This window comes from Miniopterus natalensis, chromosome 1, assembly GCF_054644295.1.
Source record: "Miniopterus natalensis isolate mMinNat1 chromosome 1, mMinNat1.hap1, whole genome shotgun sequence".
NCBI classification, from domain to species: Eukaryota; Metazoa; Chordata; class Mammalia; order Chiroptera; family Miniopteridae; genus Miniopterus; species Miniopterus natalensis.
The window spans coordinates 158,746,947-158,761,910 of NC_142081.1; the positions used below are offsets into that span (position 1 = coordinate 158,746,947).

General features: G+C 41.1%; 1 pseudogene; it reads right to left on the bottom strand.

Annotated features, from left to right (window-relative positions):
* Window positions 1-2,150: 2,150 nt before the first annotated feature.
* Window positions 2,151-7,032, bottom strand: LOC107532957 (small ribosomal subunit protein uS8 pseudogene; annotated as a pseudogene).
* Window positions 7,033-14,964: the final 7,932 nt, after the last annotated feature.

Genomic DNA, 14,964 nt, shown 5'->3' on the forward strand with positions numbered 1-14,964 from the left:
TTCTAGCCTCCCTGCTGCTACACTTCGGTCAGTGGCTGTTGTCTTTGGCCTGCTACTCCTTAGTAATTACTCGAAAGCGAGAACATGAAAAGCCAAACAAAAAATCAAGGAGTAACAGCGAAGTGTCTGGTACTTTCTGCCTCCTTATTTCCCAAAGTTTACTCACTCTCTTACCCTCTCATTGTTCCATCTCAACACCCAACATGTGTATTTATTTCTGGAACCCGGCCAGATCCTGGGTCTGAATTCCAGCAGCTCATTTCCCAGTTTCCATGAGACAAGGCCTAAAAGATGTGAACTTCTCCGAGGAATACACACAAGATGACGAAAGCTTAAATTATGCACATACGTCTTCCTCCACTAAAAATTTAACTTTTCAAAGGAAAAGAGTAAGGCCATTAGTTCTAGAAGTCTAATCTTTCTCTCTACCTTCTAGCAAATTTGTGGCTCAGGATATAATTGAATACCCAAAGTGCTAGGCACTTTGTCTGACTAATCTGAAGAATGTTTATTCCACTTAAATTGCGGGGATTTTGATTCCAACTTCATGTCGCAGTTATTTTCAAATTTTGAGATCTTTAGAATTCTAGCACCTGTCTGAACCAGCTTTCCAGGAGACAAGAATGGGCGAGGGATGTTACCAAGCAGTACTGGCTTTGAGGGTAACAACGCTGTGTGGATGTCCCAGGATTATGTCAAGTGACTGTACTATTAGGAGAGCCAGAAAGTATACCTTTTAGGGAAGGTGAGTGCTAATGAGTCATGGACCAGAGCAGACAGTTGAGTGTGGAGATGGTTATCTAAGCAGTAGACAAGCTGGGAGAGCAGAACAGATGCACTGCACTGCGAACTAAGAAAGCTAGAAAGGGACAAACAAAAGGGCACAAAATTTGGTACAGTGGACACTCCTCCATGAAAGAGCATCTGTTGTGTTGCTGATCTTATACCCAGGTCTCTTCACCAAGTTGGGGGCATGGACTTGTGGTACCCCAGAAAATCATGAAATGTGTCTATTTTCACTCCAAGTCCTATAGTGTCTGGGATGTGTATTTGGCTACACTGGACAGCCTTGCCTAAAAATTAAAAGAAAAAAGATAACACAGAAATTACAACCCTAAGTCAACAGGAACATAACAAAGAACATTTAAAAACAAGACTTTAGACGAATCTCATAAATCTCTAAGATAAAATGCAGTTCGGGACGGAAAAAGATATAATGACTAGATGCATGAATGGCTAAGGAATGAAAAAATGCAGTTGACGTAAGAGCAACTCAGGCTCCAATGCCCAGGGCTGAGTGTTCTGACACCGCTCTGCCAAGTTAGAAACCTCCTGTGAAGGCAGAAAAGAATTGTTACTTCCATTCTACAGATTGAGACACACAAGTTCTCTTGTGTGGGAAAAGTCATTAGGAGAGAGGAAGAAACAGTGCTTAGATTTAACAGAGAGTCTGCCTCAATTTGTTTCATTGAGAAGGGCCTGGGATGTCAGAGTGTGGGAGATGGATGGACTCCTGGGATGGACCAAGCAGGAGAATGCCAACTCTTTGGATCAAGATGTTCGCTGTTTGGAAGTACATCAAAGGGAGAGATGTGGAAGAATCTGTCTGGGTTAGTTCAGATCCAGAAAGTCTTTTGAGGTTTTGTTTTTTCAAAGATTGATAGAAAGTCTCTCATTATGTGTCTCCAATCACATTGTGGGTTCACTAAAAGGAGACAAATATTTCTTAAATTGTGTTCCCTACATAGCAGGCAGTGCCTTGGGAAAAATATTAGCTTTAAGAGGGAGCAGAGTTCTTACTGATGCTAGGATCCAGTTGGCACTCAACCTAGCATGCTGCTTGAATAAAAGCTATTTCCAACAGCATTGATAGGATCGTAAGCTCAGTTTGTGTCTAAAACACCTAACACTTTAAGCAGAGTTTAAAAGGTAACTTCTAAAGGTTCAATTAAAACATGAATTTCCTTTTTTCCAAATCTAATTCAACAGACATTTACCAAGCATTAAATGTGTATAAGACATCATTAAATTGAAAGTTAAGCTCAACCTACTTGCCGTATTTTTTTTGTCCCTTGAGGCATTTTATTGGCATGTATGTATGTATTACATCCCTAGAAAAAGAACGCCAAGATTTTCCCTCCTGTGTGTTTTCATTTTGCTTCTTCATGGTCCATGATGTCCAATGAGCTTGTCAGTACAGTGAAGCCAAATTGACTGGACGGCAGCAGGTTTTTCTGCCTCTTTTCTAGATCTTTGAGTTGCACATCAAATCTGGGGCTGATTACTGCACACTTATTTAACCTGCCTCTGAGGTTCGCAACAACTTTCCCAGCTCTGTGGTCATCCATAATTTCAAATTCACCAATGTAACCAGGCCTCCTCATCACAATTAGAAACCAGGTGACGACTTTGGAGCAGGGCCCAATAAGAACCTGGTGTTTGCCTCTCTTTTCAGCATTGATGGTACTCTGAGAGCATCAGCTGGGGCATTCACACGCACTATTATGGCAGCCCAGAAGGATGGAGGAAGAGCTTGCCTGGTTTTTTTAAACAGGTTTTACCAGTATCATGTTTGCACACTACCCTCAACATCTTTCTCACAAAGATTTTAAAGAAGATCCCTTATAATATTCATTTATCTTCTCCTTTATTCATGAACACATTTTCATTTTCACCATTGCTATGGATAGTTTTAGCACCGTGGATAATGGGGCAGGGGGGAGAAGAAAGGGAGGAGGAAGGAAAGGTCCTTAGCTTCTAGAAGTTAACAGCCTAGCAGAGGAGCTAGCATTCATACAACACTATAAATGACACAACTAGAAAGTAATTATTCCCTCACTAGCTGAGCTCTACTTCACACACACACACACACACACACACACACACACACACACACACACACACGATTTGCTTGCTAAGGCAGAAACTATCCTGGCAAATAAATGAACTTTATTGGGTCTTAGTTTTGTGAGGTTTTTTTTTTCATTTTAACTTTATCTCTTACCATATTTGACATCTCATAGATTATACCAAAAGTGTCAGGCCAAAATTCTTTTGTAAATCTTTGTCTCCTTTTGAAGATATTAAAATATACAACATTAATCTGGAATGGCCTTGACAGTCTAAGGCTGAGATTCTTTATGGCTCTAAAACCCTATAAGGCACTTAACATTTATTGAGCATTTGTTGTGTGTGAAATGAGAAGTATTTTGCAAGGAGAAGCAGAATATACAGCTTGAGTAAACCTCACTTGGTTTTAAAGGTATTATTATTTCTTGGCAGGATGCCAAATGCAAACAACTACTGTATTAGAAGAGGGTATGAATAAAGGTGCTGGAGCAGTAAGGGGAAGGAGGAACTCATGCAAATGCAGGAAAGAGAGGGATGGAACAAAGAAAGAACCAAGAAATTAGTTTAAGGACAGTTGAGAGATGAGGCAATCCGGGTATGAAGGACAAGGGCTGTTAAAGGAAAGATCGAGAAAGGTAAGGAGAGAATCTCAGAAAGGACTGGGTATTTGAAAGGTCAATGATAAGCTGATCTAGCTTGGTACTTAGAGAAGATGACTTGGAGTGAACTGAATCAACCAGCCCAAGGTCTTGGGGAACTGCCTAAAAATCCATTTCACATTGAACTCAAGGACCGGGGCTGAAAAGCTGGTAAAATAGGCCTGTTTTAGAGCAGAAGAAATGGGCCAAGAGATTGTATGGCTGATGCTGCTGTGTTAAAACAGAAGAGCGCCAAGGGAGCTAGAAGTTTGTAAAGTGCTGAGCTGGACAGATGAATAAGAAAATTCAGAACTGAGGAAACCTCCGCTGATCATCCTGACAATGTAAGTACATTCCAAATGAGTGATCCCTTAACCCATGACTTGGCTATATTTCCAAGGCTTCTCGAAGGGCAGTAAAGCAGTTCATTTCACCTTAAAGTGGCAGATTGATTGGGATGTTTTGGATGATTCTCTCCAGAGAAGGAATTATGAAGAGAACTCAGGAATTAGATCATATCGCTAAGGCTTGGAGAACCCAATGGAAGAATCCCTTTTAAAGTCTGAGTAGTGTCAGCCAACAGGAAGCCATGTCTTTGAGGGTACCTCTGACTTCACATAGCAGACACACTAGCCACACTCCCCATAGATGAAGCAGGGAAAGATGGAGATAGGAGAGGGTTAGTCGGCTGAGCCTTGGTAGACAAGGCCTAGAGAGGAAGGCTGTGATTTGGATTGACAAATCCTGATGATGCTGTTATAGGTGAAGGCATTTTCGAGAAGGAGGGGTGTGATGTGGAAGATGGAACTAACAGGATTTACACACAAGATGACACAGAAGAGTCCAGCCAGAGCAAGATATCTCCCAGGGGGTAGGAATCAGGAATATGTATTCTAAGTGTCAATGACATAAGAGACCAGAGCAAAGGCTTACCCCAAAATCTGAAGTCTAGAACATTTTTTTAAACACACACAAGAGAAAATGTCACTTTTTCCCTACGAATTACAGCAGGGGCTAAGAATACAGGACTCAGGGTGCAGGTGTGTAGCACCAAGACTCCTATTGCAACCAGTACTTCTGAGATACCTTGCCTTCCAACCCAGTCCTCTGACATATCCCATTTTTTTTGGACAAATGCAATCATTTCAACAACAGAGCCATTCAGAACCACTTCATTTATTAAAAAATTCTTCCAGGGGATCTGTGTTTGACTGTTTCAACGATCTCTGCTGGCAACGGTCTTCTGTGGTTGTAGGACAGTCTAATCACCTCTAGGCTAACCGGTTCCAGTCACCAATCCTCCAGAGAGGCCAGTGCATCCAAGACAGGGGAGCATCCACAGAATCTGGGTGAGTTTGCTTAGGATTCCCCCCATGTAACTAAAATAGGCCTGCTTCTTCGGAAAGGCTGAGTTGGCCCACTCAGGCTTCTTGGTTGGGGTACAGATTTTAGTCTTCTTACAGAAGCCTAGGTCATGGAAGGAAGTGAAGTATGTGTGGAAGTTTTAATCCTTTGAAGTGCACAAAAGGTGCCTCTCCAGGTAAAGATAGCACTAAGGTACTAAAAAATGTTAAGTGGCACTAGCCTGTACTGCTCAGTGGTTAGAGCATCGGCCCATGGACTGAAGGGTCCTGGGTTCGATTCCGGCCAAGGATACATACCTTGGCTGCAGGTTCGATCCCCAGCCCTGGTAGGAGTGTGTGTGGGAGGCAACCAATCAATGTGTCTCTTTCACATCAACGTGTCTCTCTCTCTCCCCCTTCCAATCTCTCTGAAAAATCAATGGAAAAAATATCTTTAGGTGAGGATTAAAATAAATAAAATAAAATAAAATAAAATGAATAAATAAATTAAATAAAAAATGTTAAGTGGCCCCTCCTTTTTATGGGCCTTGAACTACTAAAAGGGGTTACTTGAGCAGTAGTCATACCTATTTTATGGGACCTTATAGGACTAAGTTTGTTTTTTTTTATTGTTTTCCTCTAAGAAATTTTAAAATATATATAAACAAAGACTAATCCCATATTTTACCCAGATAATAGCTCTAGAATGTAGTTAGAACCAAATATTTGTTAGGCAGTGGTGACTGAATAGCACAGTGTGCTGAGTGCATGGACTCTGGGGAACCAGAGCACCTGGATTCAGATTTCAACTCTATCACTCCTACTTGTGAGAGCTTCAGAAAACCGCTCAAATTCTGTGTCCAGTGTACAAAATTGGCATAAGATTATTATTTAATATTACCTTCCTCATGGAGTTGTGAAAACAAGGGGTTAACATACGTAGGTCTCTTGGCATAGAGCTTGGCCCACAGTAAGTCCTCAGCACCTGCCAGCCTTCGTTGTTGTTTCTTGTCAAACTGTTACTTGAGTTGTGAAGCCTGGGGGCAGGGGCATCCCCGCTGCAGGTGGAGCTGCTTTTCTCAGCCACAATGCAGAGTGAGTCATAATGAAATCATGCTGCCAACTTCCTGAACTATTAAATTACTTCAGCTTCCACATACAATCACTTTTTTTTTTAAGTTACCCTTTCTTTTTGAAGTTTGCAGATTACACAGGCTCTTTCTTCACCCCCACCTTTCCTTTCCAAGGACATTAAATCCCAAAGAAAGTGATTTGAAAATTATTTCTTTTATTGCCACCCTTTTGTAGTTCCTTTCCCCCATTCATTCTCCTGCCTCATTTGTACCTACATAAAAATGAGACTTCATTCATTATATTATTATCCATCCCGGGCAGCTTCTAATTGCTTTATAAAAGTGTACGTGCCTTTCATATGTATGACTCAATGTGTACTGTCCCTTCCCTCCCCTTACAACGGGGGTGACCCTAAGTTTGGGAGAACAGCAAACATTTGGTTAGCAGTGTATGAGCTAATGTGCAGTTTTTCATTGTCCTAGAAAGAAGATCTGGGATATGTATGATCAGCCACTAAATTTCACTTTAGTCTCATTCCTGATACTGTCTTCATTATATGAACTTTCATCAGTATTCAAACACCCTATTGGTTGATAAAATAATGACATCTAACCCCCTCTCCCCCCAAAGACATCCAGGGTCTAATCCCTGGAATCTGTGAATATGTTAGTTTATATGGTAAAGGGGAATTAAAGTTACAGATGGAATTGAGGTTGTCGCTTGGCTGATCATAAACTATATTATCCTGGTGGGCCCAATCTCAAGGGCCCTTAAAATCGAAGTGGGGGGGCATAAGTTAATCAGAATGATAAAGTGTGAGAGGGACTCAACTTGCTAGTGCTGGCTTTAAAGTTGGAGAAAGGGGACCATGAGCCAGAGAATGTGAACAGCCTCTAGAAGCAGGAAAGGGCAAGGAAATGGATTCTCCCCTACGGCCTCCAGAAAGGCACACAGCCTTGCTGACACCTTGATCTTAGCCCAGTAAGAGCCTTGTTACACTTTGGGCCTACAGAACTGTATGGTAATAAATTTGCATTGTTTTAAGACACTAAGTTTGTGGTAATTTTTAAAGCCAGCCATAGGAAACATACGCACGCCGTTACTGGAGGTCTGCCTGGTGTCCTCATGTCGCGGACTCCGCCTCCCTGCTGAAACTGCCCACTGCTCTCATTTGTCTTCACTTATAGGAAACTACTGATCACCTGCTCTGTGTCAGGCACTCTGCTAGATCCTGGAAACGCAACATGAGTGAGCCACAGCCCTTTCATTTACTCTGACATTTGTGTACCAGGACTCTGAGTTAGATGTGGTAGAGATGAAAAAAAAAAACACATCCCTGCTCCAAAGAGGTTCACAGACATCTGAGAAAACAAGCAACATAAATAATGTGTGTGTGTGTGTGTGTGTGTGTGTGTGTGTGTGTGTGTGAGAGAGAGAGAGAGAGAGAGAGAGATTCAGTGTAAAACTGCATGCTAGCCCTGGCCAGTTTGGCTCAGTGGTTACAGCACTGGCCCTCAGACGGAAGGGTCCCAGGTTTGATTCTGGCCAAGGGCACGTACCTCGGGTGCAGGTCTGATCCCCAGGCCTGGTCAGAGCGTGTGCAGGAGGCAACCAATCTATGTGTCTCTCTCACATCGATGTTTCTCCCCCCCTCTCTCCTTCTTTCTTTTCCCCCTTCCTCACTCCCTCTCACTCTCTCTAAAAAAAATCTATGAAAAAATTTCCTCAGGTAGGATTAACAACAAAAAAACAAACAGAAAACTACATGATTTAGGAGGATAGCAGAGAGACCACCTATCTTAGCTTGATGAAATCAGGAAAACTTAGAGAGAGGAAGACATGGAGCTTGAATGAATATGAGTTTGCCAGACAGACAGGATGGGGAGAGATGTTCAAGGGCTTTAAAGCAATGGGGCACCTGAAATCTGACTAGTGTATATTAGGAACAGGTTTTTTAATTGTCTTTCATTTTAGTTACTTTTAATTGAGATGGAAATAGCCACATGTGGCTGGTGGACAGAGCAGATGATCCCCTTGGAAGGAAGGAGGTTGCCTTCTTTTCCCCCCTTTTCCACTTCTTACTGCCTGGAAAGCAGATGTTGGGGCAAGTCGCCTGGGACCATGCGGAAGGGGCATCACCCATGGGAGCAGAAGGGCCTTGGGTCCCTGACACCACGCAGCCATCTTTCAGTTTGGCTTATGTTCAGACTGTTGTGTGAGAAAGATATAAATGCCTTTATTGTTTAAGCTATTGTTATTTTGGATCTTTGCACAAAGGCCAAACCTGTATGCTAATACAAATGTCTCCTAGAATAATGAAAAGCAATAATCACAATCTTTGCTAAGACTTTTTTTTTTAATTCCTTTCCTTCTGTGTACCAGGCCCGATGCTAACTGCTCTCCATGCATGGTCTCATTTAATCCCCACACATTCTGATAAGGGAACTAATAGTACACCCCCATTCTGCTGATACAATGGAGTCTTAGAGGAGTGGCTCATCACCCGTAGAATTAGGCCTGACATGAAACTGTATTCTAGTACACATACATAATACCTTATCATTAAAGGCAGGCAAACTGAGTGTACAACTGGAGTTTTTAAACGCAAAGAAGACATTTATGCTTGCGGCAGACATTCTCTGTTGTCTACCCAGCACTCATTCCCTCCTTCTGCTTGAAAACAGAACCCCAATTTTTTCAAACAGTAGGCAGAGATTCCTTGACACCAGGAAGGGTAAGTTCCTACTGCAGAATCCAGGGGAGAAATCCCAGCTGGTCTAAACTAGTCACGGGCATCTCATTCCCCTTGGCCAGTAAGTGGTCTGAGGATAGGCATATGGCACAGTTCTGGTCAATGAGGCGTAAGCAAAAGTCTGATAGGAAGGGTGTCCCTTTCCACACAAAAAGTGAAAACCCTGCCCCGAATGAAGATGCAGTGGCGGAGGTGTGGCATCCACCATGCAACTATAAAGATAAAAGCCAACATCATAAGAATGGCAGAGCAGAGAGATAAGAGAGGTCTTTGTTGACATTATTGACCTGCTGCTCCTTGCTCAGACCGCCTATCTCCACACTTATTGTAATATGAGAAAAACAAACCCAATTTATTTAGGCCACTATAAATCAGGATTTCAGTTACTACTAGCTGGAAGGCTTCCTGATATACAGACATACATATCTTTTGTTTCTTAGGAAAGATAAGGAAAAGTCACACAGCTCACAGTGGTGTCCTGCACACCCTTGGCTGGCTGCTAGAAATTGGTTTCCACTGGTTCATCCACAGTAAGAATCATTTTGGTTTCTCCCAAAACACACATTTTGGGGAATATGAAAACTAACCTTAAATAGGTAACAGAGCTCAGGCAAAATGCATATTTATATTTATCCCCTTTTCACCCCCAAACTAAAAAAATTTTCCCCTTCATTACAAATGTTTCTTGAATAATGCGTATGTGTGAAAGCACTTATATTCTTCTGTTTTAGGCTATTAATATACTGAAATTTTAAAAGAAATCTCTGTATTCTCTCTTAATCATTGTAGTTTAAGGAAAAAGCAGAAATACTAAGCCTAATGTATAAAATGGATGTATTCAGTGGGTATATCTACCCACACCAGAGATAAAGAATTAAGGCATGTTTCAGGATGACTCAAGTTTAAAAGTTTGTTTAAATAAATCAATAGAAGAGGAGAAACGGTGTTTTGCCCTTGAATTATATTGAAAGCTAATTTAGATCTCTCTGAGTGTGCTAAAAAGCAATAAATAATATTTATATGCTCAATTACCCAGAATTACAAACAAATTCCAAAATATTTTGGAATGCTAGCTATTTTTCAATTGAAGGGAGAAAGAACATATTTTACTGGTCGTATGTTAGAGGCACACATACAAAAAGATACACTATGCCACCACCTTAACTTTGTTAATCTTTAATCTGATTTATAACTGAAAAGATCACATGGTAGCTGGCTTATACTATTTTATTCACAAAAAGAGATTATCTATCAAACAAGCACATTTTTCTCTGGGATTTCACAGAATAAATGAACTAGACACATTTTTCTTTCAAACACCCAGCTATGCAAAATATTTCCAGATATAATCAGCAAGGTATGAAACAGCAAATTAAGCAACAGTCAGGCAATCCTCAGCTTTTTTTTTTTTTTGCTTTTTTTTTTTTGCATTTTGGCATATTCTATTAAAAATCAATGTGAATAAAGATAGTATTGGTAAAAGAAACATACCTTAGAGATGATTAACGGTTCTCCATGCTCCAGGCCACCTTTCAAAGTAAAACCCCAGGGAGCTCCTCCCTGCAAGAATGCTTCCAGATAAATGTACCTTCCCGTGGGGGTCGAGTTGGGGGTTCGTGTGGCACGAGTCTCCTCGAAGCTCTCTGTGGGTCTCATCATGCCCAACACATGATCCTGCGAGTTAAATTGTAAACGCCTGAAGCAGATTCAGGAAAGCGGGGCTTCTTTTACAGCCCATTCTCCCATCCTTCATGGTACAGTGCTGGCCAAAAGAGTCTTCAAGAAACGAATTCTTTCAGATGTAAAATGTCCTTCCGAGCTTAACTCCAAGACGCTGACCCGGGAGGATTTTTCACTTTCACATCCTGTAAAGTCTCCTCCTGGAATTCCGGGACCTCACTGAAGCCCCAGAGTGGAAGAGATCTCTACACCCCATTGGAGAAAACTTCTTTCAGTGTCACTCTCAGGACTGCTTTTATTTCATGCATATACACAATAAAACATTTTCTATATGCTTCACAGAGGAAATTAAAACAGTCTTACAATATAATAAGGAAACTGCAAAACCTCAAGTGAATACTTCATTTTTGATTGATTACCAACCCTTTCTTTCTCTCTTAGTGAAATTTACCATTACAATAGCCTCCCCTCTCCCCAGAAGTAGCTTTAAAAGAAAGAAAGCACTTACTATGCTTCTGCTGGCTTCAGAATTTTCAAACTCGTCCCAAAGAGACAGAGAAGCTGTGCTAAAACTTTCTGCTTATGTTTTTCAGCAATAAGTTCAGAGTTTATTTCTTGCACACACACACACACACACACACACACAGAGAAAGTTTTTGCAGGATGTAGAGAACAGTGAAAAAAGCCTGGTAAATTAATCCTCAGTGGAAAAAATATCCAGGAGGCAGCCCAGTTCTTTCTTTGGTATTTTCAGTGCTTGATCATCCAGGGCGGCTGCTGCCGGGGCAGCCACTTGCCTCCTCTGAGAGTAAGGGAGTGAGAGGCAAATGGATTAAGGCGAATAGAGGCACCGCAACCTTTCTGCACAGTAAGCCTTCTATGCAGAATTCAGCTCAGCACAGAGATCTGACCAATCAAAACAGCCCCGCAGTTGATAAAATACCATGCAGATGGCTAATTGCCGGGGAGTAGAAAGTAGTTGATAGAATAGCCCCACCTTGTACCAATTAAACCAGAATCCCTGGGGCTGAGACACTGGCCTTGGCATTTTTTAAACTCTGGGCAATTCTGCTGTGCAGCCCATTTGGAGAAGCAGAGCCCTAAGCAGTTTAGTGAGTGTCAAGGTGGTAGCACAGGGCTTTATGTTTTTCATTAGAAGAAAATACCAAGTATAATATATGAGCAGCCTCTCATCTTGAAATTAGGTTCTCCAATCAAATTTCTGTTTGACTCAATACAGGCAGGAGGCAGGTTTTCCTCGCTATTTTAATGATCTACTCCAAGACTGTTATCCGTTCTTTAAATAAAAACAAACACTTAACATCTGGCAAGTAATAGGCACTCAAGGCTGAATATTGTTCTGATTTCAGGCTATTGGTGGAATTTTGTAATGTTATATAAAATTTAACATTACTCTATTAAAAATTGGAACACTACAAGATAACTACATCTTTTACCCAGAAACCTCAGCTATTAAGTTACTGGAACAAATTAGAATTGTTTCCAAAGAATATGTTTAAAACTTTTTCTGTTTAAAAGTATGTGATAATGTAAATTATGTTGGAAACTGAGGTTAAAAACTACTGTGGGTTTTGATACCAATTTAATTTTAGTGTTCGTACTTATAATTAATGAAAAGTTAATATAACAGAGAAGCAGACATACTATGAGGTGTCTAGACAAACTTAATGTATAACACATGACGAGTGTTATTTGATTTTCAGTAGTAACTTCATCTGAGGGGCTCAAAAACAAAAAAGTAAAATCTGATTTTTATGTAATGATAGTATTTCAGTGGAAATGTGGTAGGCAGTTAGACAGGAGCAGAGCAAGGACTATGGGCCAGGTACAGGAGGTCACCAGGGCACAAAGCCCCGAGAGCCTAGCAATGGGCAAAGCTGGGAAAGCAGGGACCTCGGCCGCAGGGTAACCTTTCCTCCCCTAGCACATCGCTGCTCCAGCGGTTTGGAACCTCCCCTGACCTGTCCTCCCTGGCAGGTTGCTAGTCATTCGGGTTAGATGCCCTTCAAGGGGATATAAGCAAGGGGGCCAGAGAATAGCCCTTAAGCATTAAGCCCCAGGACAAGGCGGTTCTGACCCTAAACAAAGACTTCTGGGCCTCAGTTGTGTTTCAGCTCCAGGCCCAGAAAAGCAGCAAAACCAGATGAGCTACGCCAGGGCTTCCCTAAGACCAGAAGCATAGACTAATGACCCTCTAGCTCTGACCAATCAGTGGAGGCCACAACCCTGAAAGGACACACCTGGAAAGTTGATGAATATTCTATTGCGATCTTCCCCTGGGGCCACCCCTAAAATCTCCACCCTTAAAAGCTTGGAGGCCGGAGGACCCAGGGCTCAGCCTCCCTCTCAGGAGTTCACCTGAGTCTTTCCCAACCCTCTCGTCTCCCACCCAAGTGTGTTACCTTTACCCTCTCTCTCCTAAGCTCCACGGGCCCCTTCTTTTGCCTCTGTGTTTTGTTTCCTGAGCCCATTTCTTTTATTGCTCACGTCTTCTACCTCTGCGACTTTCTAAATAAACTTTCTCTTATGGCTTGAGTCTTGGCTCTGAATTCTTCCCTCGTAGGAGCTCAAGTACCAAGGCTGCTGAGCCACTGGTGCAAAACCTGGTGCAGGTCTCACCACCAACAGAAACATAAAGTATACCAAACGAAAGTACATTATATTTTTAACTAAAGTCATAAGTAAATGAAAATTTTTTCTGAAGGTTATTTTTAGGGCACGTATGATCCTGCTCCTTGTTCACTTTGTAAAAAAAAGTTGGATTTTACAGAATCAACATTTATTATCAAAAGTAACAAAGCTGAAGAAAATGCAAATGAAATAAGAAAAAGATAAGCAGTGAAGAACTCGGTGCTTGTAGACTGATAAAACCTCTATAGTATCACCAAAAATATTTGACATAAATATTTAATGAAAATTGATATATAATCTAAAAAATATTTAAAACTTTATTTGGTGGATGTTCAGAAGTTAGAATAACGTTTTCCCCCATCTTCCATTGCTCAGATTCAAAGAATGTTAAAGCTGCAAGGGACAACCTCCCCCCACCCCACTGCAGGTCCCTTCCCTCCATTTGATTTTAGAGGTAAGGTCAGAGAAGCCAGAAAAGATTAAATGATCTGACCAGAGCCATCCTGAAAGCTAAGTAATGGGCATAAAATTGAAACCTTCTACACTTAGGAAAGGAATCTTAGCTTAAGATAGGTCTTTTGCATATATTATGGCACAAAGACAACTTTCTACGTGGTCAGCATTTGTAATTCATAAGGGGAGCTTCTGTTAGGGTATGTGATTTGGATCCAAACTCTAATTAGGGCATGAAATTGGACCCTCTTTCCTCGAGGAGAGAAAAACAACCTTGTTTTCTCAGGATGGTGACAGTGGAAGAAATAGGATTGTAACTGAGAACAGGGTAGTCATCTTTCTAAATCCTTGCCATCGGATTTAGGCTTTCTGGTGGAGGACTTGTTTTCTTTGCCTGCCCAGTATCTCTCTGGGGAACGACTTCTTCACCTATCCTGTGGTGCTGGTGGGCTGACCCTCCCTCTGGGTCCAGGCTTAGACATACAATCCAGGTGTCAACCTCAGCTCAAACGATTAGTATGTGGATGGGCGTGTAATGCAAGCTTGGCCAATGTAATAACTAGAAATTTTACTGGATCTAACAAAAAGGGGCATTCTCTCCTACTGCTAAACTGGTAGGTACAATCCCAGAGTTGGAGTAGATCATTATAAACCCAAGAAGAAAGCCAACCCCAAAGAAATTAATCCAAGATATGGGGATAGTCTTCTGGTACTACCATTTGAGCCCTGGCCCCACTATACCTTACTTAAACCAGTAATTCTAAAAATTTTGTGTTTCAGGACTTCTTTACATTCTTAAAAATTATTGAGGTCTACATAGAAATGCTACTTATGTGTTATTATCTATCAATATTACTGAATTAGAAAATTAAAACAGAAAAGAACATTAAAAATATTTATTTTTAAATTTATTTAAAATAAAAAAGCCATTATAGTATGTTAAAATAACACATCTTTTTATCAAAAATCATTATCTTTTCTCAAACAGAAAAAAATTACTGAGAAGTGTGGTATTGTTTTACATTTTTGCAAATCTCCTTAATGGCCAGTTGAGTAGAAGGCATTTGGGTCCTATTATCTACTTCTGCATTCTATCTGTTTGATATCACATAGCTCCTAGAAAACTCCACGATATACTTGTGAGAGAACAAGTGAAAAAAGCAAACTAGGTCTTATAATTATGAAAATGGTTTTTATCTTGCAGACCCAAAAGGGTGTTGGGGACTGCCCAAGATCCCCAGACCACACTTTGAGAATTGCTGCCTCAATCAGATGCAGCAATACCTGAGGCTACTTCATTCTTATCAGTTTTATGAGCCCATAAATACCTGTTTATTTTTTCCTTGAACAGTTGGAGTTGGGTTTATGCTACTTGCAACTGAAAGAGTTCAGAGCAGTACACACTGAAACCCTTCATGGTTCTTCCCAGTTTAAGCGAAAGTTTAGGAAACTTAGTGTTGTCTCACTGATACAGTTTTGAATCTTTTATTTCTCTCAACTGCTTCCCTCCTTCCTTTCCCCC